Source organism: Meriones unguiculatus, chromosome 1, assembly GCF_030254825.1.
Source record: "Meriones unguiculatus strain TT.TT164.6M chromosome 1, Bangor_MerUng_6.1, whole genome shotgun sequence".
Taxonomy (NCBI): domain Eukaryota; kingdom Metazoa; phylum Chordata; class Mammalia; order Rodentia; family Muridae; genus Meriones; species Meriones unguiculatus.
In genome coordinates, this window is record NC_083349.1 from 122,665,408 (window position 1) to 122,683,504 (window position 18,097).

Genomic DNA, 18,097 nt, shown 5'->3' on the forward strand with positions numbered 1-18,097 from the left:
GTGGAAGAGGGATGTCAACCTTGGTGTCATTCCTCAGGACTTTGTTTTGCGAGGCAGAGACTCTCACCTGGGCCTGGACCTTGCTAATTAAGCTAGACTGCCGGCCAGCAAGCCCTACTGTCACTCTGTCCCACCTCCCCTCACTACCTCCCAGCATTGGGATTGCAAGTGTGTGCCAGCCCACCTGGCTTTTCACCTGCACTCTCTGGCATTCGGACTCAGAGCCTCATGCTTGCAATGCCAGCACTTTATGGACTAAGGCATCTCACCAGCCTCTCAGGGCTGTTGTGGCCTGAGGCTTGTGGGCAGTAGGTGGTGTGGAGGAGATGAGACATCAGCAGCATCCTCCATCACCTGACTGTGAGGGCAGCCACCTGTGCACAAGGCAGGCAGACCACTTTTCCCACTGGGAGTGAGACCCCGGCCAGGTAAGATGCTAGAGTCCATCCTCAGGGGTCAAAGGTCCCCGAGCCCCTGTCAGAGCACAGATCTCCCTGAGATGGTGTTCTCCGAGTCTCTGTCTCCCTAGCCTGCATGGCATTCTAGAAGGTACCACCTCTCTTATTTCAGCATAGGTACCCACAATGGCTAAGTGCCACATCTGGCGCAGGGCAACTCTTTGGTCTGTTAGAAAGAAGCAAGCAGTCCCTGCCAAGGCTGGTCTGGTCCCAATCAGACACATCTGGGTCTCCCCTGACTTGGCCCTAGTGCTGGCCTGTCTGTGAGTCTGTATTAGGAACCTGTGATTTTTTACTTGGAGAAAAAGAGCCTGAGGAACTTTTAAATCTGGTTTAATTTTTTTTCCACACTATTAATTGTTGCATTGGAAGCTGTGGTGAATGTATTGGGGGGTTGCAGGTGGGTGATGTTAGCAACCTTCGTTCGGGAGGGGAAGTGATAGTCACAAAAACCGCTTTTCTGAGTTTAGTCTGTCAGCTCTGACCTTTCCCTTCCAGCTCACAGCTATTCAACAAAATACTCTGACATTTAAAAAGCCAGCTGCATTCTGCCCACATCCTTATCCTGCAGGGCCGACCACTTTTCAGATCCTTCTCTCTGCAGAATCAGCGCTGGGCATCTCCGCTGTTTCTATCCAGTCCTCCCTGATTTCTGCACAATGAAGAGAAACAGATGGGAGAGCGAGATACGGAAGCGCTGCGTTCTGCGCTGCCTGCCCATCAGCTTACCCGGGCTTGTGTTTGCTGGTGGGCGGCCTTGTGTCTGAGCACAGCTCTGTTTTGCTTTGAAAAGGGCAGGACCGCAGGTGTCAGGAAGTGAGCTGAGACAGGTGGAGACCCACTTCGGTGTGCCTATTTTTAGATCGGATTCTATTTAGGTGGAAGTGATAACTTCAAGGTAACTGCCAAGAGAAGAGGAGTCTGTTTGCACGGTAATTGTGTGTTGCCCATAAAAGGAGTGAACACCCCCAAAAGTTAATCCAAGCGCTGAGAGAAAGGAAATATCAAACAGGTGACTCAGAGGAACCTTCACAGGGGGCCTGGAATGCAGAGATGATCCCTGGAGCTGCTGTCACGGGCCAGCTACCCACTGCTTCCTTCTCCTCCAGGCTCCTTGGCAGCTTGGGAGTCTGTGTTCCAGCAGGGGACGGGGGTCCCTGCTGTGAAGACTGGGCAATGCAGGGGACTTCTTAGTACCTGAAGCCAGAATCTGCTGCTCGGCCACAGCCTCTGACTTTCCAGATTCTTCATATGGGTGCTTTCACCTCTTAGATCCACGAACTGTCTGTAGCAATCTCTGACCCCCTATTCCCCTTTTCCTCTCCTTCTCTCCCTGGCATGGTCTCCACAGCCATCTCTCAACTACGTCCTGGCCAAGATCTTAACCTACTTGTTCCCAGTTGAAGCCCCGCTTCTCCTCGCTGCTAGAATCTCGGAACTGTGACAGAGCTGTCACCGGGCACAGTGCTACCCACCCCCATGAAGGTGGGTATCCTTTTGCTTTTATCTCCTTTCTTCATCAGCCTGACCCAGTAAGTGTGTACTGGGGGCCTGTCACGCTGGACATGTGAAGTGGCTGTGGGGCAGAGTTCAGAGTTCTACTGCCTCTGTGGCTGTTTGTACATGATGGGATAACACTCAGCTTATCGTCCTGTAAGACTCCTAGGTGCCTTGTGGAAGGACTTTTTTGTTCAAGGGTGAGCTACTGGACTGTCAGTTTAGGTCAGATCTCCCAGAGAGATACTGCAGAGGACACTGGTATTCACTAGGGACTACCACAGTCCAGCAGCTGTAGCAAGCGAAGGGGGCATTTGAGGATGTTCAGGGAGGTGTCTCATTAGTGTGCAGATACCGTGCAAGGCCATGGGCTTCATCACGCCATAGTCATTCAAGAACATCATCTACTCTGACCACATTTGTGCCATCACCCTCTCCTGCCTGTCTCCCTTCCCTTTCCTTGGGTATGTGTGTCAGATTGTATTAACTGCTTTCATGTGGATGTGACAAAAGCAACCTAAGGAAAGAAGGGCATACCTGGGCTCAGTTTAAGATATAGACCACCATGACAGGGACCATGGTGTGGCGGGAATGTGAGGCAGCTGCTCACAGCACATCTACAGGAGGGCAGCAGAAGGGGAAGAACACGCATGCTCAGCTCGCTTCTTCCCTTTTATTCAGTCTAGGGCCTCTGGGACGGTGCCCGTGTTTAGGCTGGATCTTTTCATTTTAATTAATTTACACAACCTCACACATGCCCAGAGTCTTGTCTTCCAGGAGATTCTAGACCCCGTGGCATTGACAGTCAACATTAACCCTCAGAATATGAGATAACACACATGATGCTATCTCGAGTCTGGCTTGTTTTGCTCAAAGTGATAACCCCCCCATTCTGAATTAAGACAGGAAATGAAGAGGATTGCACCTGACGTTTGCAATGGTAATCCTTGGCCCAGTCATGAATGACAAGAGAGTGCCCTTCCTGTGAGGCTGAAACTGTGGGCCGGATGTCCTTGGTGTGAGGTAGAATTGTTACCTGGAAGATTCTTCTGTGGCCATTCCTAGCAGCAGGTGGTCCATGGAAACCCTTCCCTTAAAGCCTCCTGGCTTTACATACCTTTTCATGAGAGTTGACACCAGGACCTCCATTTTGATTCTGGCAACCTTCAGATCTCTTTTCACAGGCTTCAGAGATGACATGGGTGGGTCCTCATCGTTGCCATGAGCTCATATTGAGTCCCACTGCAACCTGGGGCTTCTTTGGGTTCCGAAAAGGGTGCTAACCTCACTCATTTATCTCCAGGGCTGCATGGGATGAATGGTCCAGGACAAGCAAGGAACCTTCACATTCATATTTCCCTTGATAAGACAAAAAAGTCACAACAGGTCACTGTGAAGATTGCTTTTGGCTCTGACACCAGGTCACTGAGTCCCATAAAGTTGAGGTGTAGTGAGAACTTTTACTGAGAGAAAATACACAGGGCTCCTTGGACCCCATCGGAATGGGATCTTTCCCATATGCGAGGTAGAGGGTGATGAAGAGATCTCATCAATGAGCCCAGGAGGTGCACAGACCCAGACCAGTGTTGGGAAAGGATGCAGAGCCCACTCCCCTGCCGATGGAAGGGAATCAGGAGATCCTGAATCCTACCAAGCAAGATGCAGTCCATATTTCTGCTTGGGGCTTTCATTCCAGCAGAGACAAGATGCTCCATTCATCACTCATTTGTAAAGAAGACTGGTAACAGGAACAACAAGCAGCAGGCTGCAAAGTTGTTACAAGAATTAAGCTGGCGACGTGTGCGCAGCGTTTTGAAGGAGCCGGGTCCGTGTGCTCAGTAAAGGTGGGTGTTATTATTCTCAGCTTCCTTCCTGCTGCTTACCTTTTCCATTTCTGTCTCTCTGATAAAAAACCTCCTAAGGTGGATTGTTTCCCGCCTTTTCTGGTGTGAAGACGCTGCCATCATTTCTGCTTTCAGTTCAGTTCCATTTCTATTCTTGCTCCTCTGCCTCTCCCTTTGAAAATGTGCCCTTCTCCCTTTATCATTATCAACAAGTCATTGCAATCTTGGCAGCCATATCATATTTTTTAAAAAAAAATATGGAAGGAAGAGAAAAGCTTTAAAAAAAAAAAAGGGTGGAAACTGTCAGGTATGGTGAGACTCAACTCAGACTCGCATTCAAAGCAGCCGTTCTACCTGTGGTAAAAGGCCTGGGCTGAGGCAGAACAGACTCTGGCGTCTGTAGAGACCCCACCTGGCTCTTCAATGTTCCCCCTCCCTGCAGTGGCCTCTGGATATACTTAGAGAGCTGTTCCTCTTTGGAGAAAAATAAATAAGTAGAAAACCATCTACACCGCCATTTAAGTTCAAAGTTGTAACAGCTTTGGAATAGCACATTCTACTTCAGAATGATTTGTGCTATTTATTTATTTTGAGATACTCGATAGAACACACTACTCGTTCGCTCTGCAGATTCCAGAGACACATACCTGTGCATCAACAGAACAGAAGTTCTTGAATCCTTTAGCTCACTACCTACCATGGCTCCCTGTCACTCAGCGTCAAACAGCCAGGGCCTCATTGTGGCACCCGTGGCCTCTGTGCCCCGCTGCCATCCCATACCCTCTACCCTTACCATCCCGTTTGTCTTACATCTGAACTGACTGATCCTCCAGACTACCAGGCATCCCATTGCCTCAGGACCTCTGTATTTGCTTCTCTATTTGTCATGCTCTCTCTGCCCCCAACAACAACCCCAGGCTCCTGTGCCTTTTTTTCTTTTGCCTTTAGAGGTTTCCCTGCCTCCCTGGATGCCTGCCTCCAGCCTACCCCCTGCCACCAGACACTCTGTCCTTTCTTCTCTAGGCTTCACTGGTGCCCCAGCTACAGGCAATATCTCCAGTCCCCAGCGGCCTGTGGTCTCTGATCTCAGTCTCTGTCACAGTCACTGTTTTGTAGAATTGGACTCCCTGGTATGTTTCCTGGACTCATATCCTTCTCTCCTACCTCTGTATGAGGCAGGACTGTGAGGGTCCCCACCTGCCTCCAGGACCACACACTAATTACTATATAGAGAAGCAAAGAATGCTTGGTCTTGGAGACTCAAGATGGCATTGTCCAAGTGTTATTTAGGAATCACAGGATACCCGATTATTGAGGGTGGAGGTAACAGTTACACCTAGCATTATGGTGGTCGTTCCTGAAGTCCGCAAAAATGAAGGCTCCTAATGTTCTTCATCAGTTCTCAGAGTCCAGGTCATGTGGTTCTGCTTAGTGTATAAAGATTATCACTGCAGTCCACAGAGTCCAGCTCCAAACTGTCCTCCAGAATGTTCACCCCAGAGTCCAAAAGGAGAGAGGCCAAAGGAAGCCTGAACTGTCCACTATGAGCTCTTCCAGTGGCTTCAATACCTTTTTACTTTTTGTCCTGGCCTCTTGGCTCTCCTCTAGCCCTCACACAGACTATCTGAGCACAGCTCCTGCAGTCCTAACCCTAACCCAGCATGTTGGGACTATATGCTACAAGTACTTCATGGCCACCTTGAGACCAGGAAGACCTTTCTCTGGGCAGGACCTGAGGGCCAGCCTGGTGGTTGCTGGTGTTGGTGGTTGCAAGCGGCATTTCGGGCTGCTTGGATGCCATCCTGTCCATTCCATACAGCATCAAAGGTCACAGAGGAACTGGGTAGCCATTCTCAGAGTTCTGTCTGATATCAATGCTACCCTGAGGTTAGGGTCCAGTGGGAGTGAATAGGGAGGACCATAGTCCAGGAGTTTTAATCCTGTGCAGCTATACATCAAGTCAACATGCCACATGTCCCGTTCCACTATCTTTAGTCACTACCCTCATGTCTTGGTTTTATTTCTGTTGTTACGATGACATATGCTTCACAAAGGGAAAAGTTTACTTTAGCTCACAATTTCAGGTTATAGTTCACTGCTGGGAGCTTAAGCACTTACTCACATTACACCCACAGTGGAAAGCAGAAGAATCCATCCATGTTATCTGCTTCCATCTAGATTTCTCCTGCTCAGGGGATGATGCTGCCCACAGTGGGCTAGGTCTCCTTACGTCAGTTGTCAAGACAACCCCATAGACATGTCCGCAGACTAACTAGATAAATACATTTCCTCAGTTGAGACTGTTTCCAGGTAATTCTATCAAGTTGATAATAAAAACTAGCCGGCATGCTTTGTAACCCCAAGATGACAGAAATTACTATCGGCACTAGTTTATATATCTGAAACTGGATAAAACACGAGAGATGCCAGAATTTCCTTCTCTCTGTGTGTGGTGGTGCTGGCTAGTGGGATGGTCATGTTTGCTGAAAACTCTCTCTCTCCTGCCTCATCTCATATACCCTCTTCTGGAATGCTGAACTCTGGCCTCTTTGGGGCTGCTCCTCTTGTTTTGTATTTCTGTGAAAATACCCGCTGTCTTTTCATGGCCTGCTATACAGTACTCTATCACCTTCGGTGTAGCGCATCATGGCCTCTCACACTGGAACACATTGTTACTGGAAATAACAGCCCTTGCTGCCTGTTGCACACTGCCATCCCAAACAGGCACAATGCTGCGACAACAAGAGCAGCAAACGCAGAATCTCGTCCATAAACCTTTGTTAAGCCAACGGATGATTCCTCACCGCTGGGAAGGAGGATGCTAAAAACATCCAGAGAAACAGAAAACTCATCCAGAACACAACAGCTAGAGCTCAAGGTCAAACTGAGCTGTTTCAAAGCAAGTTTCATTCTTGCTTTCAAAGCAAGAAGTGTAGGAGATGGAAAATTCAAAGAAGACACTTAGATACAACCATCAATGTAAGCTCTCTAGTGGACAACAGGGAGAAAGAATGCAGCAGCATCTCCGTGACAGCAGTTTGACATCTGAAGGAAAGGCCCTGCCTTCTCAGGTGGGCTCCTTAGAACTAGGGCAGTGGCATATGCCTCTGCGTTTTGGCCAGAGTGGTGGGTAGAGGGTGAACACCCTTCCCAGGTTGGCCATAGTTAATTAATTGGCCCCAGATCATGGGACATGTCAAGAAAAATGTCAAAGTTTGAAATAGTCGTGTATATGTGTTAATATATATAGATAGATAGATACACATATGCATATGTAAGCATATATGTAAAGACATATAATGTATAAGTATGTGTGCACACATGCATATGTACTATACATTTGAGAGTACATATATATATATAAATAAAAACTATACATGCACATCCAACATATATTCAAAATAGCTAGCTAGCTCTAGCTTGCTCAAATTCCCTGGGGTTATCTGATTACACAGATGTCTCTCTTTCATTATCTTTAATGATTATTCTACTTTTTAAAGATTAAAGTTACCCATGGAGACATGATGATGATGAACACTGCTCTTTTTCATAGAAATAAAAAAAAAAAGTGCCCAAATTACAAGTGATTCCCCCCCACGGGGAGAACTCAGTTTTGCTATTATCAGCTTCATTTCACCTTCCCGACTGCTGACAGCTGTGTCTGGCGTCTAGGCTCTTCTCTGAGTTGGTTTATCTCTCTTCCCAGTTCTCTATTTAACTGTTTAGTGAAAGAGTTGGTTCAAATACTTAATTTATGTCCATTGCATATTTCTATCTGACTCGAGATTGCATTCATAAAAGCAACAAAATTAAAAAGTGATATTTTAATAGGCCCAGACCAAACCAAGTAAAACATTAGGGTGTTGGTTGATGTGCTTGTCTGTGTGCGGAAGTCTGCAGTTAGGAGAAAATGAACCTGACATTTTTGATGGCAGAGAGAGAGAATACGAATGAATATCCTGGAGGCACACGTGAGTCCCCTGACATTGCTGAGATCTGTGCAATGTGTCCTCTGATTTTCATATACTAGAGCAATCACCAGTGTGACAGTATTGAGAGATAAGGCCATTGGGAGCCGATAAAGCCACCATTACTTCCCCAGTGGGCCTCATGTTCTTATGAAGTTGGGGAAGGGAGTTTCCTAAGCTCTTCCGCCATCCAGCTTTCCTCCATGTTGAATGTGTAGTAACATGAACCTCCATTAGAGGCAGAGAGAATTCACTCTAGACATTGGCTGCTGGGCCACTGATCTTTGGTTTCTCAGGATGTGAGAAGTCCACTTTGAGTGTCTACTGCATATGATAAGGTCTATATCCTCTATGCTTAGATACAGGCCTAAGTATTTCATTACAGTGACAGGAATGAGCAGATACAGTGTGCTGCCTGAGAGTCACAGTAAAGTGACCTTTCACGGGCACCATTGCCACTCGGCTTCCTCAGCTGTGACCATGGGCCTTCCACGGAGCCCTTGCATTATAGGAAGACAGGCTAAGAAGCAGGGAATCTGTCTAGAATCTAGATGCCCTGTGGCAGAGCAGGGTGGGCATTACTGAGACTGGGGGGTCCATGGCAAGATTACAACCAGGTTTGAGGAAGAAGGTCAGAGGCAATGATAGGCTAGTCACATCCTTGGAGAAGCACCCTTCATGTCCCCAGAGTAGAAGTGTCCTCAAGACCACTTTCCAACAGTACCAGGCATATAGAGGACCATATCTCCTGGGAACTGGCTATCACAAACCATATGACTTCCCTTTACCTGTATGAGAGGGTGTCCATCCCCCCTTTCCTTGACAAAACACCCAATGGGACCTATGACAATGTGCCGTTTGTGCCCAAACGTCTAAGCATAAAATGAAAGATGAACGGAAGCAGCCATGGGAAAGGGGAAAGGAACAGTGCCAGGGCGTTGACAGCTCTGGTTTATTCTTAGAGTCGCAGAGACTCTTTGAGAGGGTGCATTTTATTTCCTTATGTATGAAAAAGTCACCTAGTGATTAGCGAGATTAGGAAGTGCTAGCTCGGTTTTCCCTGGTTCCTTTTAAACAAGTGCCATTAGGCCTGTCACACGCTGCCTAACGCTGCCTGCAGCATGGCCCTGTGGGAAGACCAGACCTGAGTCCATGAAGCACGGGTTTGAAACCTCGTTCTTTTGTGGATTAGTCGCACGACCTCAGCTGAGACCTTTGCTATCCCTTTCTCCAACCACAAGACAGGGTGTCACCTGTTATCTTTTGAGGCTGGAGTCTCATGTGTTGAAGGGTTGATCATAGGTACTATTGTGACGTAGTGGAATTAGGAATATTATCCCTTCTGAGTAGAAGGGAGTTGGTCACTGAAACACAGGCCACTTCTCTCTGGTTCTTAATCACCCTTAGAGGAGCAGGCCCCACTCCCTGCACCTTGATGTTCTGGCTCAGCAGAGAGTCCAAACCTCCAGGTCCAAGCTGCCATGATGGAAACCGTTAATCAAAAGAAACCTTCCTTCTCAGTTGATTTCCTCAAGTCCTTCGTCACAGCATTGGAAAGCTGACAAAGACACCATTCAGTGATGAGAACTGCACATAGTACAGGGTGACAACTGAGACCCTGCAAGGAGAGGGGTCCCTCACACTCAGCCCGTTCTCAATACTCCCTGCTCACTTTCCCTTCCGAGAAGAGGCGAGCGATGCATGAGCCTTATCTGTTCCAATATTCTAACTTGATTTAAATTGACTTTCCCGGAGAATGAGGCCAGCTGGGAATCTATATAGAGGGCTGGTCCCACGCAGCTGACAAACAGCCCAAGACGGGTGTTTCACTAGCCCTTTCTCTCCCCACTGCTTTCAGAAGGTCCACCTCTAGGGTATCGATCCTTCATTCTAAAGTGTGCTACGTATCTATCAGTCCAGTTTGTGTCCCTGGGGGGACAGGACCCCTGAAGCTGCAGCAGCTGGGTGCAGGATAGAATTCATTCAACTCAGAGGCGCTGTTCATCATGCCCCAGGTCTGCCCGGAAGCAGCTGCAAAAAGGAGGTGGTGATCGTCGAAGGGGTTGAGACCATGTGCCCAAACTCCTCCTACTTACCATTGCTCCTCTCTGTGGTTAGTGGTTCGGTACCCTTCCCTGCCCACAGTTTGCCAAAGGCACCAGTTCCCTGGGTAATGAGTAGTCTGGTAGAGATGCTGTGACAGGGAGCAGGGCCTGGCACATGGCAGCTGGGCTTCTGATAGGAGTGGGCCCGCTGTGGCTGCCCTAGGGCTGGCTCCCCAGTTGGAGTTCTATTTATCACCTATATTGAGCCTTTCCTATTGAGTGCCAGGTGGCCATGATACCTGGCAGGCAGATGCCAGTGGGCCCCTCCAATAGGCTGCCAAGCTCATAGGCTCCCCTGCTCACTGGTGCAGAGCTTGGCAGTGGGAGCTAAGCAGTGTGGACTTGAAGAGCTGAAAAAATGAATCCAGTCTCTATGAAACCCAAAACTTCATACATAAGTATATGCTAGTTAAAACAAACAAACAAACAAAAACATTAAAAATAATCAGACTGAGTCATGGAATGAGTCTCACTGCTACGTACCCAGTAACCATCAGCCCACTTGAAAATAGTTTGTGTTGGTACAGAGAGGCATCTCACTCATGACTGAGGAGGTGACATTCATGGTATTATACACTGAAACATAGCTCACACAGTTGAGTGCCTGTCACCAGAATCCTGGGGCCATTCTCCTCTCAGGGAAACTCACTCCCCTCGCTGTCTGTGAGGAGAATTGTCCTGCAGTGAGTGGCCTTGGTACTGTAGTGAGCCTGAGACCTGCAAACACCCATATGTGCCCCACTGGCCTGTCTTTCTCAACCAGCCTCCAGCCCTGCCCCAACCTACCCGACCCCTGCGCCTCAAGCAAAGTGAGGAGTCCTACGGATATGCCACTGCAAAATCCAGACACAGGGGGGAAGCACCAGCGAATGGAGCTCTAGATTCCTTCGGCTCTCTTCCTCCCGCCTTTCCTCCCTCCCTTCTTCTCACCAAGCAACAGACAGTCACAGAGCCGCTGAATGGATAAACATGGAACAGCTAAAAGGGGCCAGTCTCCATTCCAAATGGCCCCATGTGGAGGCTGCCTACACGCTTGTGTAGAAGTGGAGAGCGCTGAGCTTCCCACTCATCACGGTCCTAATCCTGCTCTTTGGCCAAGAGTGGCATGGCCCGGAGTGAGTGTCCAACCCATCCTTTGTAGAATGGGCTAGAAGCCCTCTACCTGGGGCTCTAGTGAGGACTAAGAGAGAGTCAGAGAGACGGAACAGGAGCTTGTGCCTTTTGAGGGGTGGACGCTCTGTGAGCCTCCAGACACACAGTCAGGCTGTCAGGCCCACCACTTCCCAGAGAAGCAGGTGCAGGAGGCTATAGCGGCGGCTCCAGGGATGCTCTCCCCTGACTGTTGTGGTCCCTCCCTTGGAAACATCACTGCGGTGACAATGACAAGAGAATACATACCTGTCATCTTCCTGGAAGGCCTTACAGAGTGGGGTGGCCTCAGCAATGGGGGCGAGACCAGCTCTTACGGAAATTGATAAACCGAGGATGATCAGCTCAGACACGTGCATGATCTCCTGGGGCCCGAGAAGGCATCTAAAAAGGCATCCTGGCCCGGAAGGCCACCATGTTCCCACTCTACCCCACGGCCAATAGGAGGATTGCAAAACTTGGAGTAAACAGTGCCAGACCTTACACCTTACTCTGCCACCTTCAGGCCAAGCGACCTGTGTAAAATGATGTCGAACCCCCGTCCAGCTTCCTCTTCTCTGATGATGTGGGTGTCCTAGGACAGTAGTGGTTCCCAGCCTTCCTAAGGCTGCGACCCTTGAATACACTTCCTCATGTTGTACTGACTTGCGACCCATGGGTTGAGAAGCGTTGCATGCCTGCTCCCTCCACATGCCACCCTGAGCCTGGAAATAGAAACCCCAGAAAGGGGAGGAAGGTGGGCACCTTCTGTCTTTTCTCTCCTTCCGTATAAATGAAGTACAGCCCCTCTCCCAAGGGCCACGGACAGTTGAAGGGCCTTCCTGGGCTGCTCAGATCTCCTCTAGGCCGGTCAGAGACATGTAGGGAGTTACTGCCCTGTGTGGTCACACGCTTTGACAGAAGACCAGCATGGCCCTGGAGCAACAGGCACAAGAGAGATTATTTTAGGAATGGAACCCTAGTGGCACGTGATGCTAAAGTGAGGCAGGCACCCCGCCCAGCAGTGGGGCAACTGAGATTGCGGTGATGAGTCAGGACATTACAGCAAGAGAGGACCAACTGCCAAAAGATGCTGGGAGGGAGCCTGTGTATGTTTTAAGCCTCTTTGAATGTCCATGTTGAGCCACATGACAGCTCAGATGGGACTTTTCCACTGTGCACTTCTCCCAGCACACACATGGACTCACCCCACATCCTGTAACGCTATCTAGGGGGGCATGCCCTCCGGGATGACTCCTGCCCCTCTCATTTCTATATCCTGGGCCCCTCTGTGCATGTTTCTGACCTCAGATCACAGTATACAGCCCCACCGCCCCCTGGACCTTGGGTCCCAGTCTCCTCGTGCGTAATTCTGGATTTCCCTGGTTATATCGTTCCACTTTCCATCTCAATAATGAAATGCCATGTTCATTTATGGTTCTGGAAGATGCAGGATCCAGGCCTGCATTTCGTGGTGATCTTGCCGACATAGTCCTGAGGTAGCACAGTGCAGCACATAGTAAGAGATAGGGGTACGTGAGCGTGTCTCTTTCTGTCAGTATCTTTAATAATTTAATCTCTCTCCCCTCTTCCTCTCCCTCTCTCTCTCCTTCCCTCTCTGGTATATGTGTAGAGAACACCCATGTGGAGGCCAGAAAAGGAAGAGTTGGGTATCTTTCTTTATCACTCTCTACCTCTCCACCCTGTCTCTTTGGGACAGGGTCTCTCACAAACCTGAGGCTCATTGTTCCTTGGCTAGGTCAGCCATCCGTCAAGTTCTAGGGCTTCACCTATCACAGCCCTGAGGTTACAAGTGTGCGTGGCCATAACCAGTGTTCATTTTATTTTATTTTTTTTTTAATTTTTTTATTTGGGATCCAGGTATCTTGACTCAAGACCTCATGCTTGCACAACAAATATTCTTTCCCACTGACTCATCTCCCCATCCCTCCTCCTCACGAGCCCACCAAGATTTGGCAGTGAAAAGTCCACTCTGATAACTCCCTTCAACAGTCACAGCCAGCCCCTCCACATCCAGTACTCCACAGTGGGTGTTAACCCTCAGTAGCTGGGGCTGTAGGGGGCATCCCAGTTACACCCAAACTGATTCTACACACGTGTGAACCCCCCAGGTTGGCTTCTGTAGGAGACCAAGGTTCCCTCTGAGGGTTCCAGTGAGCAGGGGCAGGTTTATGCCCTGCAGTCTCCAGACTGAGGGTGATGGCCTGAATGCCTGGGTCAGCTTAAAGCAAGTAGGTGTCAGGTGACCCTGGGGCTAAATGACTCCAACGTCTGGGACACCAGCTCAGCGCCTCACCTCTGGTAAGGCACACAGCGTTTCTTTCCTCAACTCTCCAGTCACCAGTATGAGATGGAAAGCTCGTCTCCTTTTCCTTTTTTTTTTTTTTTAAGGTTGTCAGATTCAGCATTAAGACCAAAAGATCTGAGGATGCCATGCTGGGCTCACCAGGTAAGCATACAGAGTGGTGAGGCTGGTCCAGCGGTCACTGCAGAAGCCCCTGAAAAGCAGGTTACAGGGAGCATGTGCACATCTCAGCGGTCAGCCACCCCAGCCTGTGACGGTCGTAGTGGCCAGGCCAGCAGGAAGAAGTCCTGAGAGGCAGGTGTCTTCTTTGGAAAATCACGACACAGAGGCCAGTTCAAGTACAACAACATAAATTGTTAGGGATGAGGTCCCCGGGTGGGTGAGAGGAGAAGGGGAGACAGCCCTCCCTCTGGATGCTACTGAAAATCACTACTATAGGCATCCAAAAAAGTCACAACATGAGCAGCTGAAGCTCGCCCCTGAAGGGGACACTGAGCCTCACAAGAACGTACAAGACCTCTCTCCCAGTAAACAACCTGGGTCCCGAGCCAGTCTCTGCCTGGGACTTTGTTGTTTAACCGTGGCCAGAATGCCGCATACTGTCTACATGGCTGGAGGCTGGTAACTTTACATGAAGAAAATGACAGTTTCCAGTTTCATAGCTTCCATGTGAATGTAGGATGCGCCTAGGCCCCTGGATTGGGCTGGGGTAGGGGTCTTTCTCTCAGACCTCCCCGCAATGCCAAGATCTCTCTCCCACCAGTGCCAGTCACATACACGTTCTTACACTTGCCAGGAATATCACATGGGCTGGACCACAGTCTTACTCTTTTTTTTTTCTTCTTTCTTTCTTTCTTTCTTTCTTTCTTTCTTTCTTTCTTTCTTTCTTTCTTTCTTTCTTTCTCTCTCTCTCTCTCTCTCTCTCTCTCTCTCTTTCTTTCTTTCTTTCTTTCTTTCTTTCTTTCTTTTTTTAAATGCTGGAACTCTCCAAAGTGTAAGATATGTTTGTTAGACTCAGGAAGAGAAAGACATTTGCTTGTTTGTGATCTGGGTCCAGCTTACTTCCTAAAGTCTGCCTTCTGTGGGAAGAGCCAGCTGGTGGCCCTTGATGACGAGTTCCTAATGAATCCATGGGCTGCGTGAGGCCAGGGCTCTTTCCTTCCAGATGGGGAAGGTGTCTCAGAGTTATGCTAATTGTTTAAGGCTTAATGGATGCATATTCAGCGGGCCCTGGCAGTGTCGCCCAAAGAAAGGACAGTCGCGGTGATGATTAGTTGGGTGTCGACTTGACTGGATTAATAAACGCTCAGGCTGTGCATTCACAGAGCGCACTTTTGAGTGTGTCTGTGAAGAGTGTTTCCAGACAGGTCTAACTGAGAAGACCAGCCCTGAATGCGATCGGGACCATCCCCACAGCCTGATGTCCCAGGCTGAATGAAAGGGTAAATGGGAGAAAGATAGCATCCCCCATTCTAGGCTGCCAGGTCACCTCCATCGCCACACCCTCACCACTGTGACAAAACTGTAGGTCACTGAACCTCGAGCCAAAAACAGCCTTTCTCCTTTAGGTTTGTACTTGGTCACAGCTACAAGAAGTGCCACCAACACTTTACCTCAGCTGAGCACCTAAAGGACAAGCTGGCTCCTTGGGAGGAGCCTGGAAGAAAGGGAAGTTGGTAAAAGGTTCAATGTCTGCATTTTTCTTATTACAGAAAAGAAATCGTGTTCGTGCTGGGCAAGGTCCTAAGGCTCTGGGTGATGAAATAAAGGAGGCAGAACCCTGTGGGAACCTGAAATCAAGAGCGACAACCTAATTCTTGAAAATGGGCCAGAGGGCTGGAGAGATGGCTCAGCAGTTAAAAGCATATACCGCTGTTGGAGAGAACCCAGGTTCAGAGTCCAGGAACCACGTCACAGCTTACCACCACCCATGCCTCTATTGCCAGGGGGTCCAACACTCTCTTCTGGGCTTGGAGGGTTCTTGCACTCAGCACACACACACGCACACACGCACATGCACACAAACCAAACCCAGGAACAATCCATATGGCCATAAATTGCTGTGTGGCTCAACAATATGATGCTTATCCACTGATGGGATGTCTATCAGTCAGTCATAAAAATGGGTGAATATTAATACATGCTACAGCTTGGATGAACCTCAAAAGTATTATGCTAAAAATAACCCAAGCACAAGAGCCCCCATATTGTCTGTTTCTATTTATATAAAATGTCTAGACTAGATGATTCCCTAGACTAGGTGAATCCCTAGAGACGGTGAACAGATCCAGGGTTTGGGGGGAGGGGGGAGCGCTACAGGAGAGAAAAGAGGGGAATGACTTGAGAATGGAGGATTGTGGGTGATAAAACAATATTCTGGAATTAGTGATCACGACCATGCTTTATGCTTGCACCAAAAGCTGTTGTGCTGTAGACTTCAAAGTGATGCATTTTGCTGTAGATAAAAAAAAAAAAAAAAAAAAAAAAAAAATTCGAACAGGAGCTATAACTTTTGGGGGGCTTCCCATTGAGAGCCTTGATCAGAAATTCTCATGAATGGTGTCCTCAGAGCATCATCACACAAGGGATGGCCCAGAACAGGAGCAATGAAGGTGCTGGGGCCCCCACAGCAGGAGCTGGGACCTCAGCTCCCCATGACAGCCCCTCCATACTGCTGTCACCAACCAGAGCTCTGCTGTCTCGTACCCTAATTCTGCCTTTGCTTGAACTATCTCCTCCGCTCTTTTAGCATCATTTCCCACTGGTGCTCAGAGCCCCCCCCCCCCCCCGCAATGCTTTGACACCCACATTCCGGCAGAGTGCCTGCAGTGGCTGGCATCAGGCTCTGGAGACGTTTCCGTCAGCTGCACTAAGCCAGTGGTACCTAGTGCCTACACATGCCGTCCAGGGATGGGGGTGAGGGTGTTGAGGGCCACAGCCTAGGGGATCCTTCGGTAGGCAGTGAGATGGGATCATTCCTGGTGGCTGCGATGCTGCTTTGACTGAATATCCACTAAGGCTGGGTAGTCAAAGGAAGACACTGGGGACAGGGCAAGAACAGCCTGAGGCTTTCTTCCCCTGGTCCCATCCTCCCTCATCATATTCTCTGAAAACAGACTGCATTCCTGATCATAGTGACTCAGGAAAACAGGAATGAAATATTCCCAGCTCCCATAATGAGGGCTGAGCCCACAGACTAAGTAAGCCTGGGACAGATTCCTGAGAGTGCCCACGAGGCACTGGGTCCTGGGAATTAGGAGCTGGGTGTTGGGAAGGGGGGGGGGGAAGGGAAGGTGCAGCTGACTGTCATGCTGAGAGGTACGATAAGCATGCTGACATGGACACCTGAGAGAAAAAAGCCGATCTGCCCTGTGGGATCAGAAATTTAATGTCTGTGATAGTGTAAGAAATAAAATCCTCAATGAAATGCCTTGAGTCAGTTCAGGTTCAACGACAGGTGTAACAGGATGCAGCGGATCTCTACAGCCTGCTAAGTTGGCTATCCTATCAGCCCTCAAAAAGTTCAGAGTAGGAAGTCAGGACAGCAGAGCCTGTCAGACTGCTGCTATGGGAAAGTCATTGCCCGATCAGCTTTAACATAATGGGATGTGAGGGGCAGAGGTGCAGGGAACAGTCAGCCCAAGATGGCACACAAGGTCATACCCTCTTCATTGGCCAACAAGGGAGGGCAGAAGGGAAGGGGTTTATTGAGTTAGGGCAGTGGTTCTCAACCTTCATAATGCTGCAGCCCTTTAATGCAGCTCCCCGCTTTGTGGTGACCCCCAACCATCACATATAACTGCAGTTCTGCTACTGTTATGAATCATGATGTAACAATCTGATATGCAGGATCTCTGACATGTGACCCTCCCTCCCCGTAAAGAGGTCATGGCCCAAAGGCTGCAGACCGCTAAGTTGGGGTTTAAAATCTCTGTGCTCAAATCAGCTCACCTGCCGCTCCAGGCCGATGCTCTTCTTTGCTGGGTTGTGAAACAAACTGCCTCTCTTTCACAATCAAGCCCACAGTGTTCTTATTAAAGATCTCTTTCTCAAAACAGGACACGCAGGCTGAATTTTGAACGGAATAACGTTTCCCTCCATGAGCAGTGCACCCAGCAGAAGGAAGGGGATGGCCAGGAGAGTGAAGCTGAAGTGTCCTCAGGGCGCAGCTAGCACCCTGGGCCAGCCAGACACAGGACGGAAGTGAGATTTGAAAAGCCAGTGGACGAGGAAGATGCTCTTCTGGGTGCTTTATGGTATTCCTGAAAGGACAGGTATCAGCACAAGACACCCAAGACCAAGTTCTCAGCACAAAGGAGACTTATTTGTCCCAGGGAATAAGAGACAAAGACAGAAACAGAGGATGAAGGAGAATGGGAAGGGAACAAGGGAAAAAGGGAAGAGATATTTCCACGTGGCCCACAGGCAAATGGAAATTTGTAAAGGTACAGGGCCAAACAATCCCCCTCCTTGCCCCGGCCTTTGTGGGTTGTTAATTTTGATTGGGCATGTTGCTGGACTGCAATACTGCAATAGCTGGGTCGTGGTGGTCATCCTCATGGGGAGGAAGCGGACAAATAAGAGAATAGACCTTGGCATTTAGCTTTAGGAATGTTTTTAGTGCTAGTGGTGGTTCATACCCCTTTAATCTTAGTACTCTGAGAGGTAGAGGCAGGCAGATCTCCAAGTTCAAGGCCAGTCTGGTCTACAGAGTTCCAGGACAGCCAGGGCTACACAGAGAAACCCTGCCTAGGGGTGGGGTGAGGTGACT

The 18,097-nt window shown here is 49.0% G+C and overlaps 1 long non-coding RNA gene across 3 annotated transcripts; it reads left to right on the forward strand.

Annotated features, from left to right (window-relative positions):
- The first annotated feature begins 1,150 nt into the window (after positions 1-1,150).
- LOC132646877 (uncharacterized) lies at positions 1,151-17,487 on the forward strand. Of its 3 annotated transcripts, none has more exons than XR_009585230.1 (4): positions 1,151-1,943; positions 3,259-3,799; positions 13,413-13,470; positions 17,385-17,487. It is a non-coding gene; the product is annotated as an uncharacterized LOC132646877 (long non-coding RNA). The 3 variants fall into 3 exon arrangements; XR_009585220.1 differs by lacking the exon at positions 17,385-17,487 and adding an exon at positions 15,039-16,681; XR_009585226.1 differs by lacking the exon at positions 13,413-13,470.
- Positions 17,488-18,097: the final 610 nt, after the last annotated feature.